The sequence below is a fragment of the Tachypleus tridentatus genome, chromosome 13, assembly GCF_004210375.1.
Source record: "Tachypleus tridentatus isolate NWPU-2018 chromosome 13, ASM421037v1, whole genome shotgun sequence".
In the NCBI taxonomy this organism is placed as follows: domain Eukaryota; kingdom Metazoa; phylum Arthropoda; class Merostomata; order Xiphosura; family Limulidae; genus Tachypleus; species Tachypleus tridentatus.
In genome coordinates, this window is record NC_134837.1 from 10,625,467 (window position 1) to 10,645,432 (window position 19,966).

Consider the following 19,966-nt stretch of genomic DNA (forward strand, 5'->3'; position numbering starts at 1 on the left):
GACATAACATAGTTTACCTACGAAAATACAAACACCCACAGTAAATAACAACTAAGTTATTTAATACAATACACGGATCATAAGCAGTCTACGTTTATATTTTGGGACTTACCCAACAATGAATATTTACTGATAATCTGTCGGGAAGTACAACTTCTATCATCAACTGCTGTGTAATTGGCTGAACTTATAGAGTTAATTACGTAAGATACGCTATACATCAATGCTACATTCAGTATTCTATTGTTTCCCTCTATTTTGGAGTAAATCTTTGTTCAGGGACATTTACTACAATAATTTCAGTGTAAAACCCACTCCGATTATAGAAATTGGTGAATGAAATGACCCAGCCAGTGCGTACAAAAAAACTGAAAAATAGAAAACGTTCTCCAAATTTCACAGACGGTTAATTTTATATAATCCCTTAGTTTATTTGTTTTTCACAACACCAGTTGTGACTTTGTTAAACTCAGATGTTACGAGTCCGTTATAACAGATACAGGTGAAACACATTCTGGTGTACATTGTGTCATGCACTTTTGGGCAGTACACCTGTCTGACTTCTACGAACACGAGTTCACCTAACTTACACCTGTTCTATGTACCTGTTTCAGTTCTATCAGCACTGCTCTTGTTAATTCGATCCTTTTATGTTTCTGAAGACGTTTCACGGCAACGACGTTACCCTATAAAACATCAAACCCAGTTATCAAGTAGGGACACAAATATATAGGAAAAATATTTATATATATCAAACCCAGTTATCAAGTAGGGACACAAATATATAGGAAAAATATTTATATATATCAAATCCAATTATCAAGTAGGGACACAAATATATAGGAAAAAATTAATATATATCAAACCCAGTTATCAAGTAGGGACACAAATATATAGGAAAAAATTAATATATATCAAATCCAATTATCAAGTAGGGACACAAATATATAGGAAAAATATTTATATATATCAAATCCAATTATCAAGTAGGGACACAAATATATAGGAAAAATATTTATATATATCAAACCCAATTATAAAGTAGGGACACAAATATATGGGAAAAATATTTATATATATGAAACCCAATTATAAAGTAGGGACACAAATATATGGGAAAAATATTTATATATATGAAACCCAATTATAAAGTAGGGACACAAATATATGGGAAAAATATTTATATATATGAAACCGAATTATCAAGTAGGGACACAAAAATACAAAAAACATATTTATATATGCCAACCCAATGATGAAGCAGGGACAAAAAATAATAGAGATGTACAATATATATTACATACTGTTGAACTATGTACTCAAGAATTATCACACCCTTTATCAACAAGAGATGTAGAAAGTACATTACATACTATTTTACAATGTACTCCAGAACTATCATACCATTTATTAACTACAGATGTAAGGCATATTACCAACTGCTTAACTATGTACTCTTGAATTATCATACCATTTATAAACTATAAATGTAGAATGTACATTACATACTATTCAGTTATGTACTAGAGATATTATATGCTTCATTAATTAGAAATGTAAATTGTACATTACATAGTGTTTAACTATGTACTTTAAAATTATGATACGCTATGTTAACTACAGATGTAGAATGCACATTACACACTGTTTAACTAGGTACTCTAGGATTATAATACCATTTACTAAGTGTAGATGTCGAATATAAACTACATACTATTTAACTACATACTCTAAAACTATACCCTTTATTAACTAGAGATGAAAAATGTTTATTACCTACTTTTTAACTGTGTACTCTAGAACTATCGTACCCTTTATTAACTAGATATATACAATGTACATCACCTACTGTTAAACTATGTACTCTAGAACTATCATACCCTTTATTAACTAGATATATACAATGTACATCACCTACTCTTTAACTATGTACTCTAGAACTATCATACCCTTTATTAACTAGATATATACAATGTACATCACCTACTGTTTAACTATGTACTCTAGAACTATCATACCCTTTATTAACTAGATATATACAATGTACATCACCTACTGTTAAACTATGTACTCTAGAACTATCATACCCTTTATTAACTAGATATATACAATGTACATCACCTACTGTTTGACTGTGAACTCTAGAACTATCATACCCTTTATTAACTAGATATATACAATGTACATCACCTACTGTTTAACTATGTACTCTAGAACTATCATACCCTTTATTAACTAGATATATACAATGTACATCACCTACTGTTAAACTATGTACTCTAGAACTATCATACCCTTTATTAACTAGATATATACAATGTACATCACCTACTGTTTAACTATGTACTCTAGAACTATCATACCCTTTATTAACTAGATATATACAATGTACATCACCTACTGTTAAACTATGTACTCTGGAACTATCATACCCTTTATTAACTAGATATATACAATGTACATCACCTACTGTTTAACTATGTACTCTAGAACTATCATACCCTTTATTAACTAGATATATACAATGTGGATCACCTACTGTTAAACTATGTACTCTGGAACTATCATACCCTTTATTAACTAGATATATACAATGTACATCACCTACTGTTTAACTATGTGCTCTAGAACTATCATACCCTTTATTAACTAGATATATACAATGTGGATCACCTACTGTTAAACTATGTACTCTGGAACTATCATACCCTTTATTAACTAGATATATACAATGTGCATCACCTACTGTTTAACTATGTACTCTGGAACTATCATACCCTTTATTAACTAGATATATACAATATACATCACCTACTGTTAAACTATGTACTCTAGAACTATCATACCCTTTATTAACTAGATATATACAATGTACATCACCTACTGTTTAACTATGTACTCTAGAACTATCATACCCTTTATTAACTAGATATATACAATGTACATCACCTACTGTTTAACTATGTACTCTGGAACTATCATGCCCTTTATTAACTAGATATATACAATGTGCATCACCTACTGTTAAACTATGTACTCTGGAACTATCATACCCTTTATTAACTAGATATATACAATGTGCATCACCTACTGTTTAACTATGTGCTCTGGAACTATCATACCCTTTATTAACTAGATATATACAATGTACATCACCTACTGTTTAACTGTGTGCTCTGGATCTATCATACCCTTTATTAACTAGATATATACAATGTACATCACCTACTGTTTAACTATGTGCTCTGGAACTATCATACCCTTTATTAACTAGATATATACAATGTACATCACCTACTGTTTAACTATGTACTCTAGAACTATCATACCCTTTATTAACTAGATATATACAATGTGCATCACCTACTGTTTAACTGTGTACTCTAGAACTATCATACCCTTTATTAACTAGATATATACAATGTACATCACCTACTGTTAAGGCTATGTGCTCTAGAACTATCATGCCCTTTATTAACTAGATATATACAATGTGCATCACCTACTGTTTAACTATGTACTCTAGAACTATCATACCCTTTATTAACTAGATATATACAATGTACATCACCTACTGTTTAACTATGTACTCTAGAACTATCATACCCTTTATTAACTAGATATATACAATGTACATCACCTACTGTTTAACTATGTACTCTAGAACTATCATACCCTTTATTAACTAGATATATACAATGTACATCACCTACTGTTAAACTATGTACTCTAGAACTATCATACCCTTTATTAACTAGATATATACAATGTACATCACCTACTGTTTAACTGTGTACTCTAGAACTATCATACCCTTCATTAACTAGAAATGGAATACATAATATCAACTGTTTAACTGTGTACTCTAGAACTATCATACCCTTCATTAACTAGAAATGGAATACATAATATCAACTGTTTAACTATGTACTCTAGAACTATAATACCCTTTAATAATTAGACTTGTAGAATGTACATTACCTATGCATTAAATATATACTATAGAACTGTCATACCCTTTACTAACTAGAGACGAAGAAATTATATTACCTATTGTTTCACTATGTACTGTAAAACTGTCATACCCTTTACTAACTAGAGACGAAGAAATTATATTACCTATTGTTTCACTATGTACTCTAAAACTGTCATACCCTTTACTAACTAGAGATGTAGAATGTACATTACATACTGTTTAACCACTTACTCTAGAACTATCGTCATAACCTTTATTAAATAGAAATGTACAACCTGTATTACCTACTGTTTATCAATGTACTCCAGAACTGTCATATCTTTTATTAACTATAGATGTAGAATGTACATTACATACTGTTTAACTACATACTCCAGAACTATGACACCCATTATTACCTAGAGCATTAGCAACTGTTTAACTGTGCATTTTCCGATGTATTTAACACATTCTATTGTGTAAAGAATTTAGTTACTCTAATCAGTGAATGTACCTCATAAAGCATCTTAGAAAAACAGGTTTGATTCAGTATCTTACCTTGTAGTGTCCTATGAGTACGAACTGTTGTCCACCTCCAACTCCTACTGGATCTAATAGGCTGCTCTGAAAACCAACACAGAATAGTAACCAAAACTTAATATTGCATTCATTACCAAATAAACTATTTTGAATCCTATACTAACTATGCTGCCAATCGTAATTCGTCTTAAACTTAAGAAGTCAACTGGTTCTCAACATACTATGCTGCCAATCGTAATTCGTCTTAAACTTAAGAAGTCAACTGGTTCTCAACATACTATGCTGTCAATCGTAATTCGTCTTAAACTTAAGAAGTCAACTGGTTCTCAACATACTATGCTGCCAATCGTAATTCGTCTTAAACTTAAGAAGTCAACTGGTTCTCAACAAACTATGCTGTCAATCGTAATTCGTCTTAAACTTGAGAAGTCAACTGGTTCTCAACATACTATGCTGCCAATCGTAATTCGTCTTAAACTTAAGAAGTCAACTGGTTCTCAACAAACTACGCTGTCAATCGTAATTCGTCTTAAACTTAAGAAGTCAACTGGTTCTCAACATACTATGCTGTCAATCGTAATTCGTCTTAAACTTAAGAAGTCAACTGGTTCTCAACATACTATGCTGCCAATCGTAATTCGTCTTAAACTTAAGAAGTCAACTGGTTCTCAACAAACTATGCTGTCAATCGTAATTCGTCTTAAACTTAAGAAGTCAACTGGTTCTCAACATACTATGCTGCCAATCGTAATTCGTCTTAAACTTAAGAAGTCAACTGGTTCTCAACATACTATGCTGCCAATCGTAATTCGTCTTAAACTTAAGAAGTCAACTGGTTCTCAACATACTATGCTGTCAATCGTAATTCGTCTTAAACTTAAGAAGTCAACTGGTTCTCAACATACTATGCTGCCAATCGTAATTCGTCTTAAACTTAAGAAGTCAACTGGTTCTCAACATACTATGCTGCCAATCGTAATTCGTCTTAAACTTAAGAAGTCAACTGGTTCTCAACATACTATGCTGCCAATGGAAAGTCTGCTCATCATCATGCTTGTTCTACAAGGTTTGGTAAACTTGATGTCCTCCCATCTTACTTTCCAGGACATATTAGCAAGTGCTGCTTCAAGCTTCATTCGTCTACATAGTGAACAAACAGGTGAAAGTTATGTGTAGATAGAGTAGGTGTATTTGGTTTTTCTTATAGCTCAATAAAGTGTTAAATTTAAAAGGAATAATACCATAAATTAATAATATCAAATATTAATAGTATCATAAATTAATAATGTTATATACTAATAATATCACGAATTAATAATATCACATATTAGTAACGTCAAAAATTAATAATACCACAAATTAATAGTATTATAAATTAATAATATAAAATATTAATAGTATCATAAATTAATAATATCATATATTAATAATATCACAAATTAATAATATCTCTTGTGAAATATTTAACTATATTAGCTATTCGTGCTGAATATATACTCTATTTTATGTAGACACCGATACACTGCTAAATACAGTCATGTGAAAAGTTAGGACACCCTATGAAAGCTTGTGTATTTTTGTAACATTTTTGGATATATAGATATTTAATCTCAATTTCAACAATACTGAGAGAATATAGGAATATAACTAAACAATTAAAATTGAAGAAAAGAGTTTTCAAGATCTTCTGTAAATGTAATTCTATAAAAATGCATATTCTAACTGAGGAAAAAGTTAGGACACCCCCACATTTATTCCCACTTAAAATGGCTCAACTCACACACAGGTGTTATCACACCAGGTGCACATGATTAGAAGATCGTTACTCAGCATTTTAACTTGCATGGGAAGTGTGCAAGGAGGAAACCTTTGCTCTCAAGGCCAGACTGAAGTTTGCCAAAGAGAATGTATACAAAGACCAGGACTTCTGGAAAAATGTTCTTTGGACAGATGAGTCTAAAATTAAAGTATTTGGACACTGGAACAGAGGACACGTTTAGCATAAACCAAATACAGCATTACAGGAAAAGAACCTCATACCAACTGTGAAGCATGGAGGTGGAAGTGTAATGGTTTGGGGCTGCTTTGCTGCAGCAGGACCTGGACAGCTCACAATCATAGAATCCACCATTAATTCTACTGTGTATCAAAGGGTGCTTTAGGATCATGTGAGACCATGTGTAAGAAAATTAAAGCTGAAGCGGAACTGGATCCTGCAACACGTCAATGACCCAAAACATACCAGTAAATCCACCAAGAACTGGCTGAAAACAAAGAAATGGAGAGTCCTGGAATGGCCGAGTCAAAGCCCAGATCTTAATTCCATTGAGATGCTGTGGGGTGACTTGAAACGGGCTGTACATGCAAGAAACCCCTCAAACATCTCACAGCTATATGGGCTATATGCATTAGTCTTTCCTGAAAGAGGAAAGGTAGCTACTCATTCTACCCACTGCCAACCCTTAGACTACTCTTTTACCAACAAATAATGGGATTCAACGTCACATTATAATATTCTAATGGCAAAAATCGCGAGCACTTTTGGTGCGATGACGGATTCGAACCAGCGAACATCAAATTGCAAATCAATCACCATCATTATCTGATAATGCCGAGCAATGATTCAAATAATAATTTTAGAAGTGCTACAGCACAACACAAGAATTAATTAAATGTTACTTGTTAAAATAACCAGAACACAACACTATAATTAATCAAATAATAATCGTTAGAAAATACAGAACACAACACCAGAAATAATCAAATGGTAATTGTTAGAAGAACCATAACACAAATAGAATTAATCGTTAGAAAATACAGAACACAACACCAGAAATAATCAAATGGTAATTGTTAGAAGAACCATAACACAACACTAGAATTAATCAAATGATAAGTAAATGTACAACAAAAGAATCAAAATGCAACACTAGAATTAATCAATGGCAATTGTTAGAAGAACTAGAATACAACACTACAATTAATTTAATGTTATTTGTTAGAAGAACCATAACACAACACTCGAGTTAATCATATCGAAGGATTAGAATAACCAATTCACAACACTAGAATTAACCAAATGGTAATTGTTAGAAAATCTGGAACACAACAGTAGAATTAATTAAATAGTAATTATTTGAAGAACAAGAACACAACACTAGAATTATTCAAATGATAATTGTTAAAAAATTTAGAACACAACACCTGAATTAATTAAATGGTAATTGTGAGATGAACCAGAACACAACACTAGAATTAATTAAATGGTAATTGTGAGAAGAACCATAACACAAAACTAGAACTAACCAAATAATAACAGTTAGAAAAACCAGAAGAAAACACTAAAATTAATCAAATGGTAATTGTTAGAAGAACCAGAATACAATACTAGAATTAATCATATGATGAAATTCAGAACACAACACTAAAATTAATCGAATGATAATTGTTAGAAAATTCAGAACACAATATTAGAATTAATCAAATAATATTCGTTAAAAGATCCATAACACAACACCAGAATTAATCAAGTGGTAACTATTAGAAGAACCATAACACAACACTAGAGTTAATCAAATTGTAATTGCTAGAAGAACCAGAACACAACACTTGAATTAATCAAATAGTAATTGTTAAAAGATCCAGAACACAACACCAGAAATAATCAAATGGTAATTGTTAAAAGAACCATAATACAACACTAGAGTTAATCAAATGATAATTCTGAGAAAAGTCAGAACACAACGCCAGAATTAATCAAATAATAATTGTTAGAAATGCCAGAAGACAACACCAGCATTATTTAAATAATGAATGTTAAAAGAACCAACAATTTGCTTACCTGTACACCAGGAGTCCAATTATAATGCACATTAATCGCAAATGTAAAGACAGCAGCTAGAATAGTTTCCCAGAGCGGAAAATCTACAAGAAAAGAATCAGTAAATTCTTCATGTGGTTTGTTAAAAGCATGTTCATGCATTTCTAGGTTTACTCTAGTGTGTGGATTCTGGTTCACACCACTTCACGATGTCTAATGAATTTGTTATGAGTGACATAAAATGATTTATATTTCAACTGAACAACAACAGTTTTGTTTAAAGGTAACTACACTTCCCCGTCATGTATCAGCATCACTAAACAGAGCTAAAGCAGTTCTTGACGAATGATAAGAAAAAAACAATTAGCTGTTTAACCACAAGTGTAATGTACATACATTTAAAGAGATATTTATTTTAAAAAATGATCTGTTTAACCATAGGTATAACGTATTTCTGAAAAAGATCATTATTGACATAAAATATTTGTTTAACTACTGTATAACGTACATTTTGTCTGGAGGGACAATAAGTAAGAATTGATGTATTTGACCAAAAGTACAAAGCACATACTTCCAGAGGGATAATAAGTAAGAATTGATCTGTTTAACCACAAGTATAACGTACATACTTTTAGAGAGACAATAAGTAAAAATTGATCTGTTTGACCACAAGCATAACGTACATACTTCTAGAGGGACAATTAGTAAAATTGATCTGTTTGACCACAAGCACAACGTACATACTTCTAGAGGGACAATAAGTAAGAATTGATCTGTTTGACCACAAGCACAACGTACATACTTCTAGAGGGACAATAAGTAAGAATTGATCTGTTTGACCACAAGCACAACGTACATACTTCTAGAGGGACAATAAGTAAGAATTGATCTGTTTGACCACAAGCACAACGTACATACTTCTAGAGGGACAATAAGTAAGAATTGATCTGTTTGACCACAAGCACAACGTACATACTTCTAGAGGGACAATGAGTAAGAATTGATCTGTTTGACCACAAGCACAACGTACATACTTCTAGAGGGACAATGAGTAAGAATTGATCTGTTTGACCACAAGCACAACGTACGTTTAAGACAGCTGATTTCTATAGAATGCTCTGTTTAAATACACATACAATCTTAATTAAAATATTTACATACTATGTTACTTTCTACATACGTGGAGTAGTTACTGAGTAAATTCTTGAGTAGCAACAGTGAAACATGTTCAAGTTGTTATTCTTATCTGTATACGTTGTTTTAAATATTTGTTTGTCAAAACATTCACACACACCTTATTTGCATAAAATTCTTATAATCCTTTTCGAAACATATCAATAGTGCTTCAGACAATTTCTGTGTACTTGGTGTAGAATCATACCTCGTAACGTGCCACAAGTCATATACATTACAGAGATTATATGAAGCAAAAGAGACATTGCGAGAACAATTGGATAACCCCTGTGTACTGTGTTTACAGTCCTGTAATGTCATAGGAAAAACTACTGCCCAAGATAACCGTGTTTTGATAAGGTTATCATGTCAAAGTGAAAAAGTCTTGCAACACCTTGCGACATGAATGACATGAACACATTTATCTCAAGGTATCCGAAAGAACAGTGAATATAAGATTGGCCAAACAAGGTTATTTTGCAAAAGGGGCCTACTGCAAACCAATATTAACCAGAATTTACCAACGTCATCAGTTATTTGGACAAGACAGCATGTCAACTTACAGTTAAGACACTGGTGGCATGAAATCTTTCCATACGAGTACTGTTTGCGGCATGTTAAAGATGAAAGTAGAATTCGCGCTTGTCGTTTGTATGGAGAATAGATAAGGAAAGGCTGTCTTTCCTACAGGGAATGCACAGTGGGTGGTGCAGTACATGTGTGAGCAGCTCTTCATCATGGTTAAAAAACTGTTTTTTGTGATGTCGATAAAACTGTTTTTATAATCTCTAGGGAAACGTCAATGGCACTTCTACAGGCTTCAGATGAGACAATATTTCTTAAAAAGTTTGGCAACAAATTTGAGTTCCAGGGTGTCACTACCCACAGAACGGGTATAGTACAAGATTATCTAAACGAGAATGACATTACAAGATTGTTATGGCCAGTAAATTCTCCAGACTGTAATCCTATTGAGAACTTTTGGACAGAACTGAGTCGAAAAATTCCTAACAATGACTCTAAACCAGCTCGTGCAGCTGAGTTGCAGCGTTTTCTAGTGACAATGTGGGAATGAAATCACGGTGCACTACATCAATAGCCTCATCAACAGCATGTTTGTTTGTTTTGAATTTCACACAAAGCTACTCGAGGGCTATCTGTGCTAGCCGTCCCTAATTTAGCAGTGTAAGACTAGAGGGAAGGCAGCTAGTCATCACCACCCACCGCCAACAATTTTACCAACAAATAGTGGGATTGACCGTCACATTATAATGCCCCCACGACTGAAAGGGGGAGCATGGTTGGTGTGACGGGGATTCGAACCTGCGACCCTCAGACTATGAGTCGAGCGCCTTAACCCACCTGGCCGTGCCGGTCCCTCAACAGCATGTCAAGTCACTTTGCAGAGGTTAAAAGAGTAAAAAAGTGCTGAATATTTAATATAAACTGATATAAGGTGTTGTTTACGCTATTTATAGTAATTTGATGTTATATTTGTCATTATATGTATATTGGTAAGATTTTGTGATAAGTGAAATTCTGAATTACCCATCTAATTTGATAAAATTGTTTGGTGATCTAATAAATAGTTTATGATATCCATCGAACCATTCTCATTATGCAAATTACATATGTAGGTGTTTCATAGAAGACACATGTCTTAATTCGACAATGTTAGGTTTATTTGTATTGCATCTTATTAACAATGCTTTATTTGTTACAAAATACGTAAACATTTTGGCCAAGACTGTATTAAATATGTAACTTCAGACACCAACTAATAAATATGAAACAATCTTTTAAACACAAGATAAACATGAAGTCTACTTGTTAAAGTCACGTATTACGTACAGTCATGTGAAAAAGATAGGACACCCTATGAAAGCCTGTATATTTTTGTAACATTTTTTGATATATTGATATTTCATCTCAATTTCAACAATACTAAGAGATTATAGGAATATAACTAAACAATTAAAACTGGAGAAAAGACTTTTCAAGATCTTCTGTAAATGTAATTCTACAAAAATGCATATTCTAACTGAGGAAAAAGTTAGGACACCCTACCCCCTAATAACTAGTGTTACCCCCTTTGGCTGAAATAACTGCAGTGAGACGCTTCTTGTAGCCATCTACCAGTCTCTGACATCGGTCTGAAGAAAGTTTGCCCCACTCCTCAATGCAGACTTCTGTCAGCTGTGAGATGTTTGAGGGGTTTCTTGCATGCACAGCCTGTTTCAAGTCACCCCATAGCATCTCAATGGGATTAGAATCTGGGCCTTGATTCGGCCATTCCAGGACTCTCCATTTCTTAGTTTTTAGCCAGTCCTTGGTGGATTTACTGGCATGTTTTGGGTCATTATCGTGTTGCAGGGTCCAGTTCCGCTTCAGCTTTAATTTTCTTACAGATGGTCTCACATGATCCTAAAGCACCCTTTGATACACAGTAGAATTCATGGTGGATTCTATGATTGTGAGCTGTCCAGGTCCTGCTGCAGCAAAGCAGCCCCAAACCATGACACTTCCACCTCCATGCTTCACAGTTGGTATAAGGTTCTTTTCCTGTAATGCTGTATTTGGTTTATGCTAAACGTGTCCTCTGTTCCAGTGTCCAAATACTTTAATTTTAGACTCATCTGTCCAAAGAACATTTTTCCAGAAGTCCTGGTCTTTGTATACATTCTCTCTGGCAAACTTCAGTCTGGCCTTGAGAGCAAAGGTTTCCTCCTTGCACACTTCCCATGCAAGTTAAAATGCTGAGTAACGATCTTCTAATCAGGTGCACCTAGTGTGATACACCTGTGTGTGAGTTGAGCCATTTTAAATGGGAATAATTGTGAGGGTGTCCTAACTTTTTCCTCAGTTAGAATATGCATTTTTGTAGAATTACATTTACAGAAGATCTTGAAAAGTCTTTTCTTCACTTTTAATTGTTTAGTTATATTCCTATAATATCTCAGTATTGTTAAAATTGAGATTAAATATCAATATATCCAAAAATGTTACAAAAATACACAGGCTTTCATAGGGTGTCCTAACTTTATCACATGACTTTGCATACAAACATGCACTTGTTAAGCATGCTTATACATACATACTTTATTATTATACTATATACAAATGTTCTGTTTTGAAATTTGAACGTTTTCTCCACTTGAATGTATTTATATTAGGTCGTGACTTACTACACTCTCTTATAATATTTATCTACATATAAAAATGTACAGCCATTTTTAACCACATTCTTTCATATGTATTATCTGTCTTAAAGAAGCGTAAATTACCTTCTGTAAGGCAGATTGGGTCTTTCCCATCAAAACCGCAAGGTGGCCTGTCTACTGGTATCTTATTGGCTGGCCAGTGAATTTTTGTTTCGTTTGAATATTCGTTTTTTGCCCCATAGTACTGTATCACAACCTATGAAGTTTCAAAATAATAAACTTATCAAAATACACTTCTCGAATTTATCTCTAATGTTTAAACAAATACAGAAAGTGCTTCTTTTCAGACGTTCATAGACAAAGTTAAATTTGTTTCTTTTACGTCTTGTTATTTGAACGCATTTTAATATGTCTTATTATAAACACAGATATACAAAATTGATTTATTTTTTAAATACCAGAAATGTTTTCCCAAGTACAGATTACTGGCTGAGGTCATAAGATTAAACATATCTAACACTAATATTGATCAGCTATTACATCTCGTATTCCATAGAACTGATCGTATAATTGTATATAATTTTCAAAACAAATCAGTTACCCAGAAAATTTGGGTTATGATATTCCATAGAACGGATCGTGTAATTGTATATAATTTTCAAAACAAATCAGTTACCCAGAAAATTTGGGTTATGATATTCCATAGAACTGATCGTGTAATTGTATATAATTTTCAAAACAAATCAGTTACCCAGAGAATTTGGGTTATGATATTCCATAGAACTGATCGTGTAATTGTATATAATTTTCAAAACAAATCAGTTACCCAGAGAATTTGGGTTATGATATTCCATAGAACTGATCGTGTAATTGTATATAATTTTCAAAACAAATCAGTTACTCAGAGAATTTGGGTTATGATATTCCATAGAACTGATTCTGTAACTGTATATGACGTTATAAACATAAATCAGTCCTCTAGTTTGAGATCTGATAATATCTTTCTTTCGTTTTCAACAAAATAAACCTATTTAATTATACTTGACCCCTACTGGATCATGTTACAACCTTACAAGGTTGCAGGGGTTGTTTCCACCCCTCTGTAAACAACATACACGAGCTTCTCCTAAGTTTTACAACAGGGCATCAAACAATGTCCTTTACTTGTTTATATTTCTACAAAGTCCAAAAGTCCTCTTCGTTTAAACTTGTTAATATCAATGACAAGGCGTCCCTCTGGTGTTACATTAGTAAACTACAGACCTTCGGCGGTCACACTGTGCAGACTTACGTGAAAATACGTACATTTCAAAAGTAAAAGAGGTGACTTTTTTTTTTTTACAAAACTTCTTAGTGGGAAATTAATTAAATTTCCATATTTTATTCAAAATATTATTTAAGTAATTACGTCAAAAGAGGGCCACATGTCATGTATTTGTGGTTCTCATCATATTAATGGATAATTACTTCGTGTGTCACTTGACTGTTGAATATTTAAAAGAAAAGTCCATAATATAACTTATGTAATCAATAGCCACATAGAAAACTATCTACATCATTAAATCAATTAAGACTTGGACCAGCGCACGACAGTTCGTTACTTCTCATCAAATTAAAAGTCACTTTAATACAGCCATAAACTGTCCAATCAAAATTATTTGTATTTTAACGTGGACTTTATTTAGACTTGTGTAGAACTTTAAAATTTTAATTTAAAGTCACATACATTCCTCACACGGTATGGTGTGGTTTCAAGAGCACCAGAGGTCGTGTTATGAAGTTAGTGCAAACTAGCAGCGAATGTAAAATTATTATGCGTTGTTTTAGTTGATGTGCGTGGCAAACATTGCTGTCATGTGATTGGTTAGATAAAAAGAGTTCACTTTTATAATAAAAGTAAAATATATCTCATTTTAATGCTTTCTCACGGTAGAATACATGTATTGTCTACACGGTTGAGCTAGCCCTAAATTTAGGTAGTCAATTAATTTTGAAGAATTAAAATATATAACTTACTCCTACAAAATTAGTTAAGAGTTCTCTAGCTGTCTTTGTATGGAATAATTTATATGTATTTATCTCTAACAGTGTAATTCACAATTCGTTGTTTTTTTATTAAATAATTCAACTTTTCTATTGGCTGAAATAATGAACAAAATGAAGCACTGTTTCATAGCTGGGTCGGTTTTAGGTAATATCTATTTATATTATAGTTACTATATGTTTAGGTTCTACTGAATATATGTTTATGTTTTACTCAATATCTGTTTATGTCCTACTTAACACCTGTTTATGATATGCTTACAGAATGTTTAATTTAATGTTTAGTATACACTCAATATCTGTTTATGTCCTACTTAACACCTGTTTATGATATGCTTACAGAATGTTTAATTTAATGTTTAGTATACACTCAACATCTGTTTATGTCCTACTTAACACCTGTTTATGATATGCTTACAGAATGTTTAATTTAATGTTTAGTATACACTCAATATCTGTTTATGTCCTACTTAACACCTGTTTATGATATGCTTACAGAATGTTTAATTTAATGTTTAGTATACACTCAATATCTGTTTATGTCCTACTTAACACCTGTTTATGATATGCTTACAGAATGTTTAATTTAATGTTTAGTATACACTCAACATCTCTTTAGGTTCTCTTAATATATGTTTAACTTCTATTCAATATATATTCAAAATCTACATAATACATACTTAGGTTATATATAATATATGTTTAGTATACACTCAACATCTGTTTAGGTTCTCTTAATATATGTTTAACTTCTATTCAATATATATTCAAAATCTACATAATACATACTTATGTTATATATAATATATGTTTAGTATACACTCAACATCTGTTTAGGTTCTACTTATTATATGTTTAGATTCTATTGAAACAACTACATTTGAACTGCTTAAGGAAGTAACAAACACATTTATCAATAACATATAGTTTTAGACATATTTTGTAAATGACTTTACTTGTACTCTAAAAATAAATGAATTAAACTTAAAAGTGAATAGTTTGTTAAAACCGGAGATAAGCCTTAAGAATGTGACCCTACACGCACACCATCTTCAGGAGTAAAAATGAACTTCGATATCAGCTTACATAACTACATAATAATACGCATATCTTTAGCGCCATCTGGACCTAATGACGAAGTTTGATAAGACACACGTCCTGTAATTCCTTTCTTGTCAACCAGGTTCAACTTCTATTTAAGCACAATATATTTGTCATTTTTCAATAGAAATAAACACTTGCGGGATGCCATGGTGACCTGCATGACGTCACTCACACACCGCTTTTTCTCACATTGCTTTACATGGTCATTCACAGTTGTCCCTGAAGAAGAAAGGTCCATTAATCGAATGTGCTCGAGTGATAGGGTTTCATATGTTTTTTGAAATACTCATGTATTCGATCTAATTGTTTTCCTATTGTAATGAGCTATATCTCTGGTTAATCATAACTTTTGATATTGTTAACCGATTAAGATAAAAAATCAAACACGAACAACACAGTGTTATAATTGTTATTAAATATGATTTAAATTGGAATGTTTCAACGCAATACAATTTAAATATCAAATTGTTTTGGTTTGTTTTTTGTCAAGTGCAAAATTACGCAATGTCTGCCGTGTACACCACTAGTATCGAAACCTGATTTTTGGCATTATAAGCCCGCAGACTTGCCGCTAATCCACTAGAGTTAACACTGTAAAAGAGTTGGACTGGTTTAATCTCAGTTTAATGTTTTTCTATTTTGTTTACCCAATAACTATCAATGCCAGCAGTCGCTGATTTTGAAGTGAAGGACTATATACAATGGACAACTAATCAACACTGTTCGCAGCCAACTATTTGGTTATTCTAATATTTAACTGTCACTATCATAACACACCCACAGGTCCAACATACGGAGTAACAGGACCACAACTGCCGAGTCTATCACTCTCAACTCTAAATTTAGTGTACACCCATTTAAAAAAATTAACTTAATTTATCCTAGCAGAGTACGTGTTGCTTTAGTCAGTTAATTAACAACGTTAACTAACCTTAAACATCCCAGCAGAAGGCTCTGTTTGATCAAGAAGGGCGTAATCGGCTATTCGGTCGCCCTCTTTGTTGATGGTTACTTTGCCCGAAACGCCTTGAAAATCTATAGAAAGAAACGCTATTATAGTCCATCTGACTCTTTTTAACACATAACACTATATAACACAAATTTTGTTCCTATATAGTATGTGTTATTTCTTAATTGCTTATGTTGTAAAAGTACAGAAAATGGCCATTATTCCCTTCAAACTTTGCTTTTGTGACCTGGATAATGAAATTTAGAAATTAACCTATTTTATATGTAAAAACTGGCAAATTTGCACATTTTCATTTATATAAGGTTTAAATAAAACAACATATGAATCAAGATTTACATGTATTTAAACTAAAGTTATGCAAAAATATTTAGAAGTGAGTAGTTTTTCGAGATTTGCGACTGTAATGTAAATCACTTTCACGTATCAGCCCCTAAATATAGTCTCCCATTATGTTTTCGTTATACGCTCCCAGGTCACAAAACCAAAGTTTGAAGAGAAAAATAGGTTTTTTTCCATTTACTTTAGGCATAAGCAATTGGGAAATAACACTTTCTGCTCAGGAACAAGAAAAAGTACAAATTTTGTTACGTAGTGTAATTACTTATATTTTATCTTCCAATTTAAAAATTGGTATTCATAATTTTGTTTGTGTACAAGTGTAAAGCTCTACAATATTGTATAACTAGCCCATCGTGTTTGTTAACAAAATCTAGAACTCGTCTTTTACTTTCTTCTTTTGAATTTTAAACATGGAAACTAGTTTTATATTTTATATTCAGTGAATATATCAACCAATAAGTGTTTTCAATTGTTCCAATCATTTATAAAACACGTCATGCTAACTTGTCTTTGCAACAAACCTTGAAAATCTAAGTCCTTGAATCTCGCTACAAGAACTGTTCTGTTCTGTATATCTTGTTTCCTTCCCAACGTATCGTTAATCGCACGACATAAAAGAAGGACGCCATCATGGAAACTAGCTGTAAAGTAGTTGACCTGAAAAACAACACACGTTTCAATACACGAATAAAATGTTCTTTCAGTTTACTTACTGTTCAATATTAACTCATGTTAGTTTGGTTTTACCTCGTGTCTCGTTACACATTAGGTCAACTTACTTTTCTTCACAGTTATGCTCACATTCCATTTAACTTAAAGTCATGTGAACATTAGTTTAGTGAAAGTTCTCTTTAGTTTCTTGATTTTATTACTATTGAAAATTTAAAACTACCCCTTCTATGTACAATGGTGTCCTGAAATGTATTCTCAGCACGTGAAACAAAACAAAAACTCAACGTATTAAGAAACCAAATAAACACAGATACAAAACTATGTTCAACCGATAAAATTAACTATGAAATCAACAAAATAAAACAACACTTCATCAACATCAACAAATTTCCTCCAAAAACCGTTGAAAGAATTATACGCACACACCTAGACCAACAACACAACCAACAAAAAACAAACGATAATAAATCCCAAGGTACAACAAACTACAAAACCTTACACTGCTGCACACCATATGTACCCAACATCAGTGAAAAAATAACCAACATTTGAAATAACTTTCAACAAAACATAACATTTCACTAAACACCAAATTTATTCAAAAACCAGATACAAACTAAAATATCCCAAAGTATGTAAAAACTACACTGTAAAGCATAACACCATTATTTGTAAAATACAATGCAACAATTACCACAACTTTTACAGATGTGTTGTTGTTGTTTTGAATTAAGCACAAAGCTACACAATGGGCTATCTGTGCTCCGCCCACCACGAGTATCGAAACCCGGTGTTTAGTGTTGTAAGTCCGCACATATAGCGCTGAGCCACTGGGGGCTTTCACAGATGTGAACTGAGTGACCATATTATGGAATACTGTTAATGTTATTTCATTTTTTTAGTCTGTATCCGAATGTGAGTCACATAAACATAAGCGCCATCTACGAAGCTGTTACTTCAATTATGAAGTTCAACGTAATTAAAATTATAGAGACAACCATTTTCGTCGTCCTCCCTGGGGAACGGGCGTTTCTTCCATATCCACTTCACGTGCCACGTGTTCTCTCACGCCTCTATGGTAATGGGTTATACTACGTTATAATCAGATTCTAACTTCCTAGTGTCGTTTTATCATTCAACTTTATAAAATGCATGCCTCTTTATTGGACAAACTTTTAATTTCTGACTTTTATAAGTGCTATTCCGACCACCACTGTATTTATTGTATCTCAACCAGCCTGAAGAGCTCTGGATTTAGCAAAACGCGTCGTCGGCAATGGATATGACGAATATACTGTGTATGAAATACTATTATCATAAACTTCTTTATTTTTTTTTTAAATCTTTAAGGGTCTACCAAGAATGGAGTGTTAAATACAATAGACGTAATGCTAATGTTTTATGTATCCTTAATAATAGTCGTGGTTTGCTAGCTTCCAAAAGGTGATCACGCCATGAACATTGCATTATAAATATGGTACATATATAAATTGTCGACCTATCTTCTTATTACCACTATGTGCCCGATATTTGTCTTTCCTTCACTTCTTCTGCACCTCTTGCCTGATTTAAATTTTTACTTTATAATTAAAATATGTTTTCAATAGCTCACAGTTAAGTCTTATTTTAAAATTCTCTTCATTAATATAACCACCAGACAAATGGATAGTTCTGATCACTCACTACTCTGTTTGTTATATTATGGCCAACCTTGAAAGAGTTCAGGTGTTGTATGCAATGGACATATGGTGCTGTTGAAATAATATTATACATTGATCTTCTTGTTTAAAACTTTAAAGGACTGAGTAAAGAATGTCGTATTAAAATGTTAATAGGCCTAATACTAATGATTGTTTGAAGAATATAATTAAATTTTACTTTGTCGAAAATCGTTCATTAACAGAAGAAAAGTAATTCGTTCTTTACTGACTCAACCCTAGTCTAATAACCATAGTTACACACTAGTAACCCAAGTCACAGATTAACAACCCTGGTTACAGACTAATAACCATAGTTACACATTAGTAACCCTAGTCACAGACTAATAACCTAAGATACAGACTAATAACTTCGGTTGCAGAGTAATAACCATAATTACAGACAAATAATCCTCCTTACAGACTAATAACTACAGTTACAGATTATTAATTCTAATTACAGACTAACAACACACTTACAGACTAACAATC

The 19,966-nt window shown here is 32.5% G+C and overlaps 1 pseudogene across 1 annotated transcript in view; it reads right to left on the reverse strand.

The window, feature by feature from the left end:
* The window catches only part of LOC143240069 (atrial natriuretic peptide receptor 1-like), a 460,913-nt pseudogene that overhangs the window by 50,672 nt on the left and 390,275 nt on the right, over positions 1 to 19,966 (reverse strand). Inside the window, exons 4-10 of the transcript XR_013021546.1 lie at positions 17,627 to 17,762; positions 16,728 to 16,831; positions 12,773 to 12,905; positions 8,337 to 8,419; positions 5,515 to 5,635; positions 4,514 to 4,579; positions 606 to 686 (exon numbers count right to left, since the gene is read on the reverse strand). The product of XR_013021546.1 is annotated as an atrial natriuretic peptide receptor 1-like (transcript). The remainder of the gene's footprint in view (positions 1 to 605; positions 687 to 4,513; positions 4,580 to 5,514; positions 5,636 to 8,336; positions 8,420 to 12,772; positions 12,906 to 16,727; positions 16,832 to 17,626; positions 17,763 to 19,966) is intronic.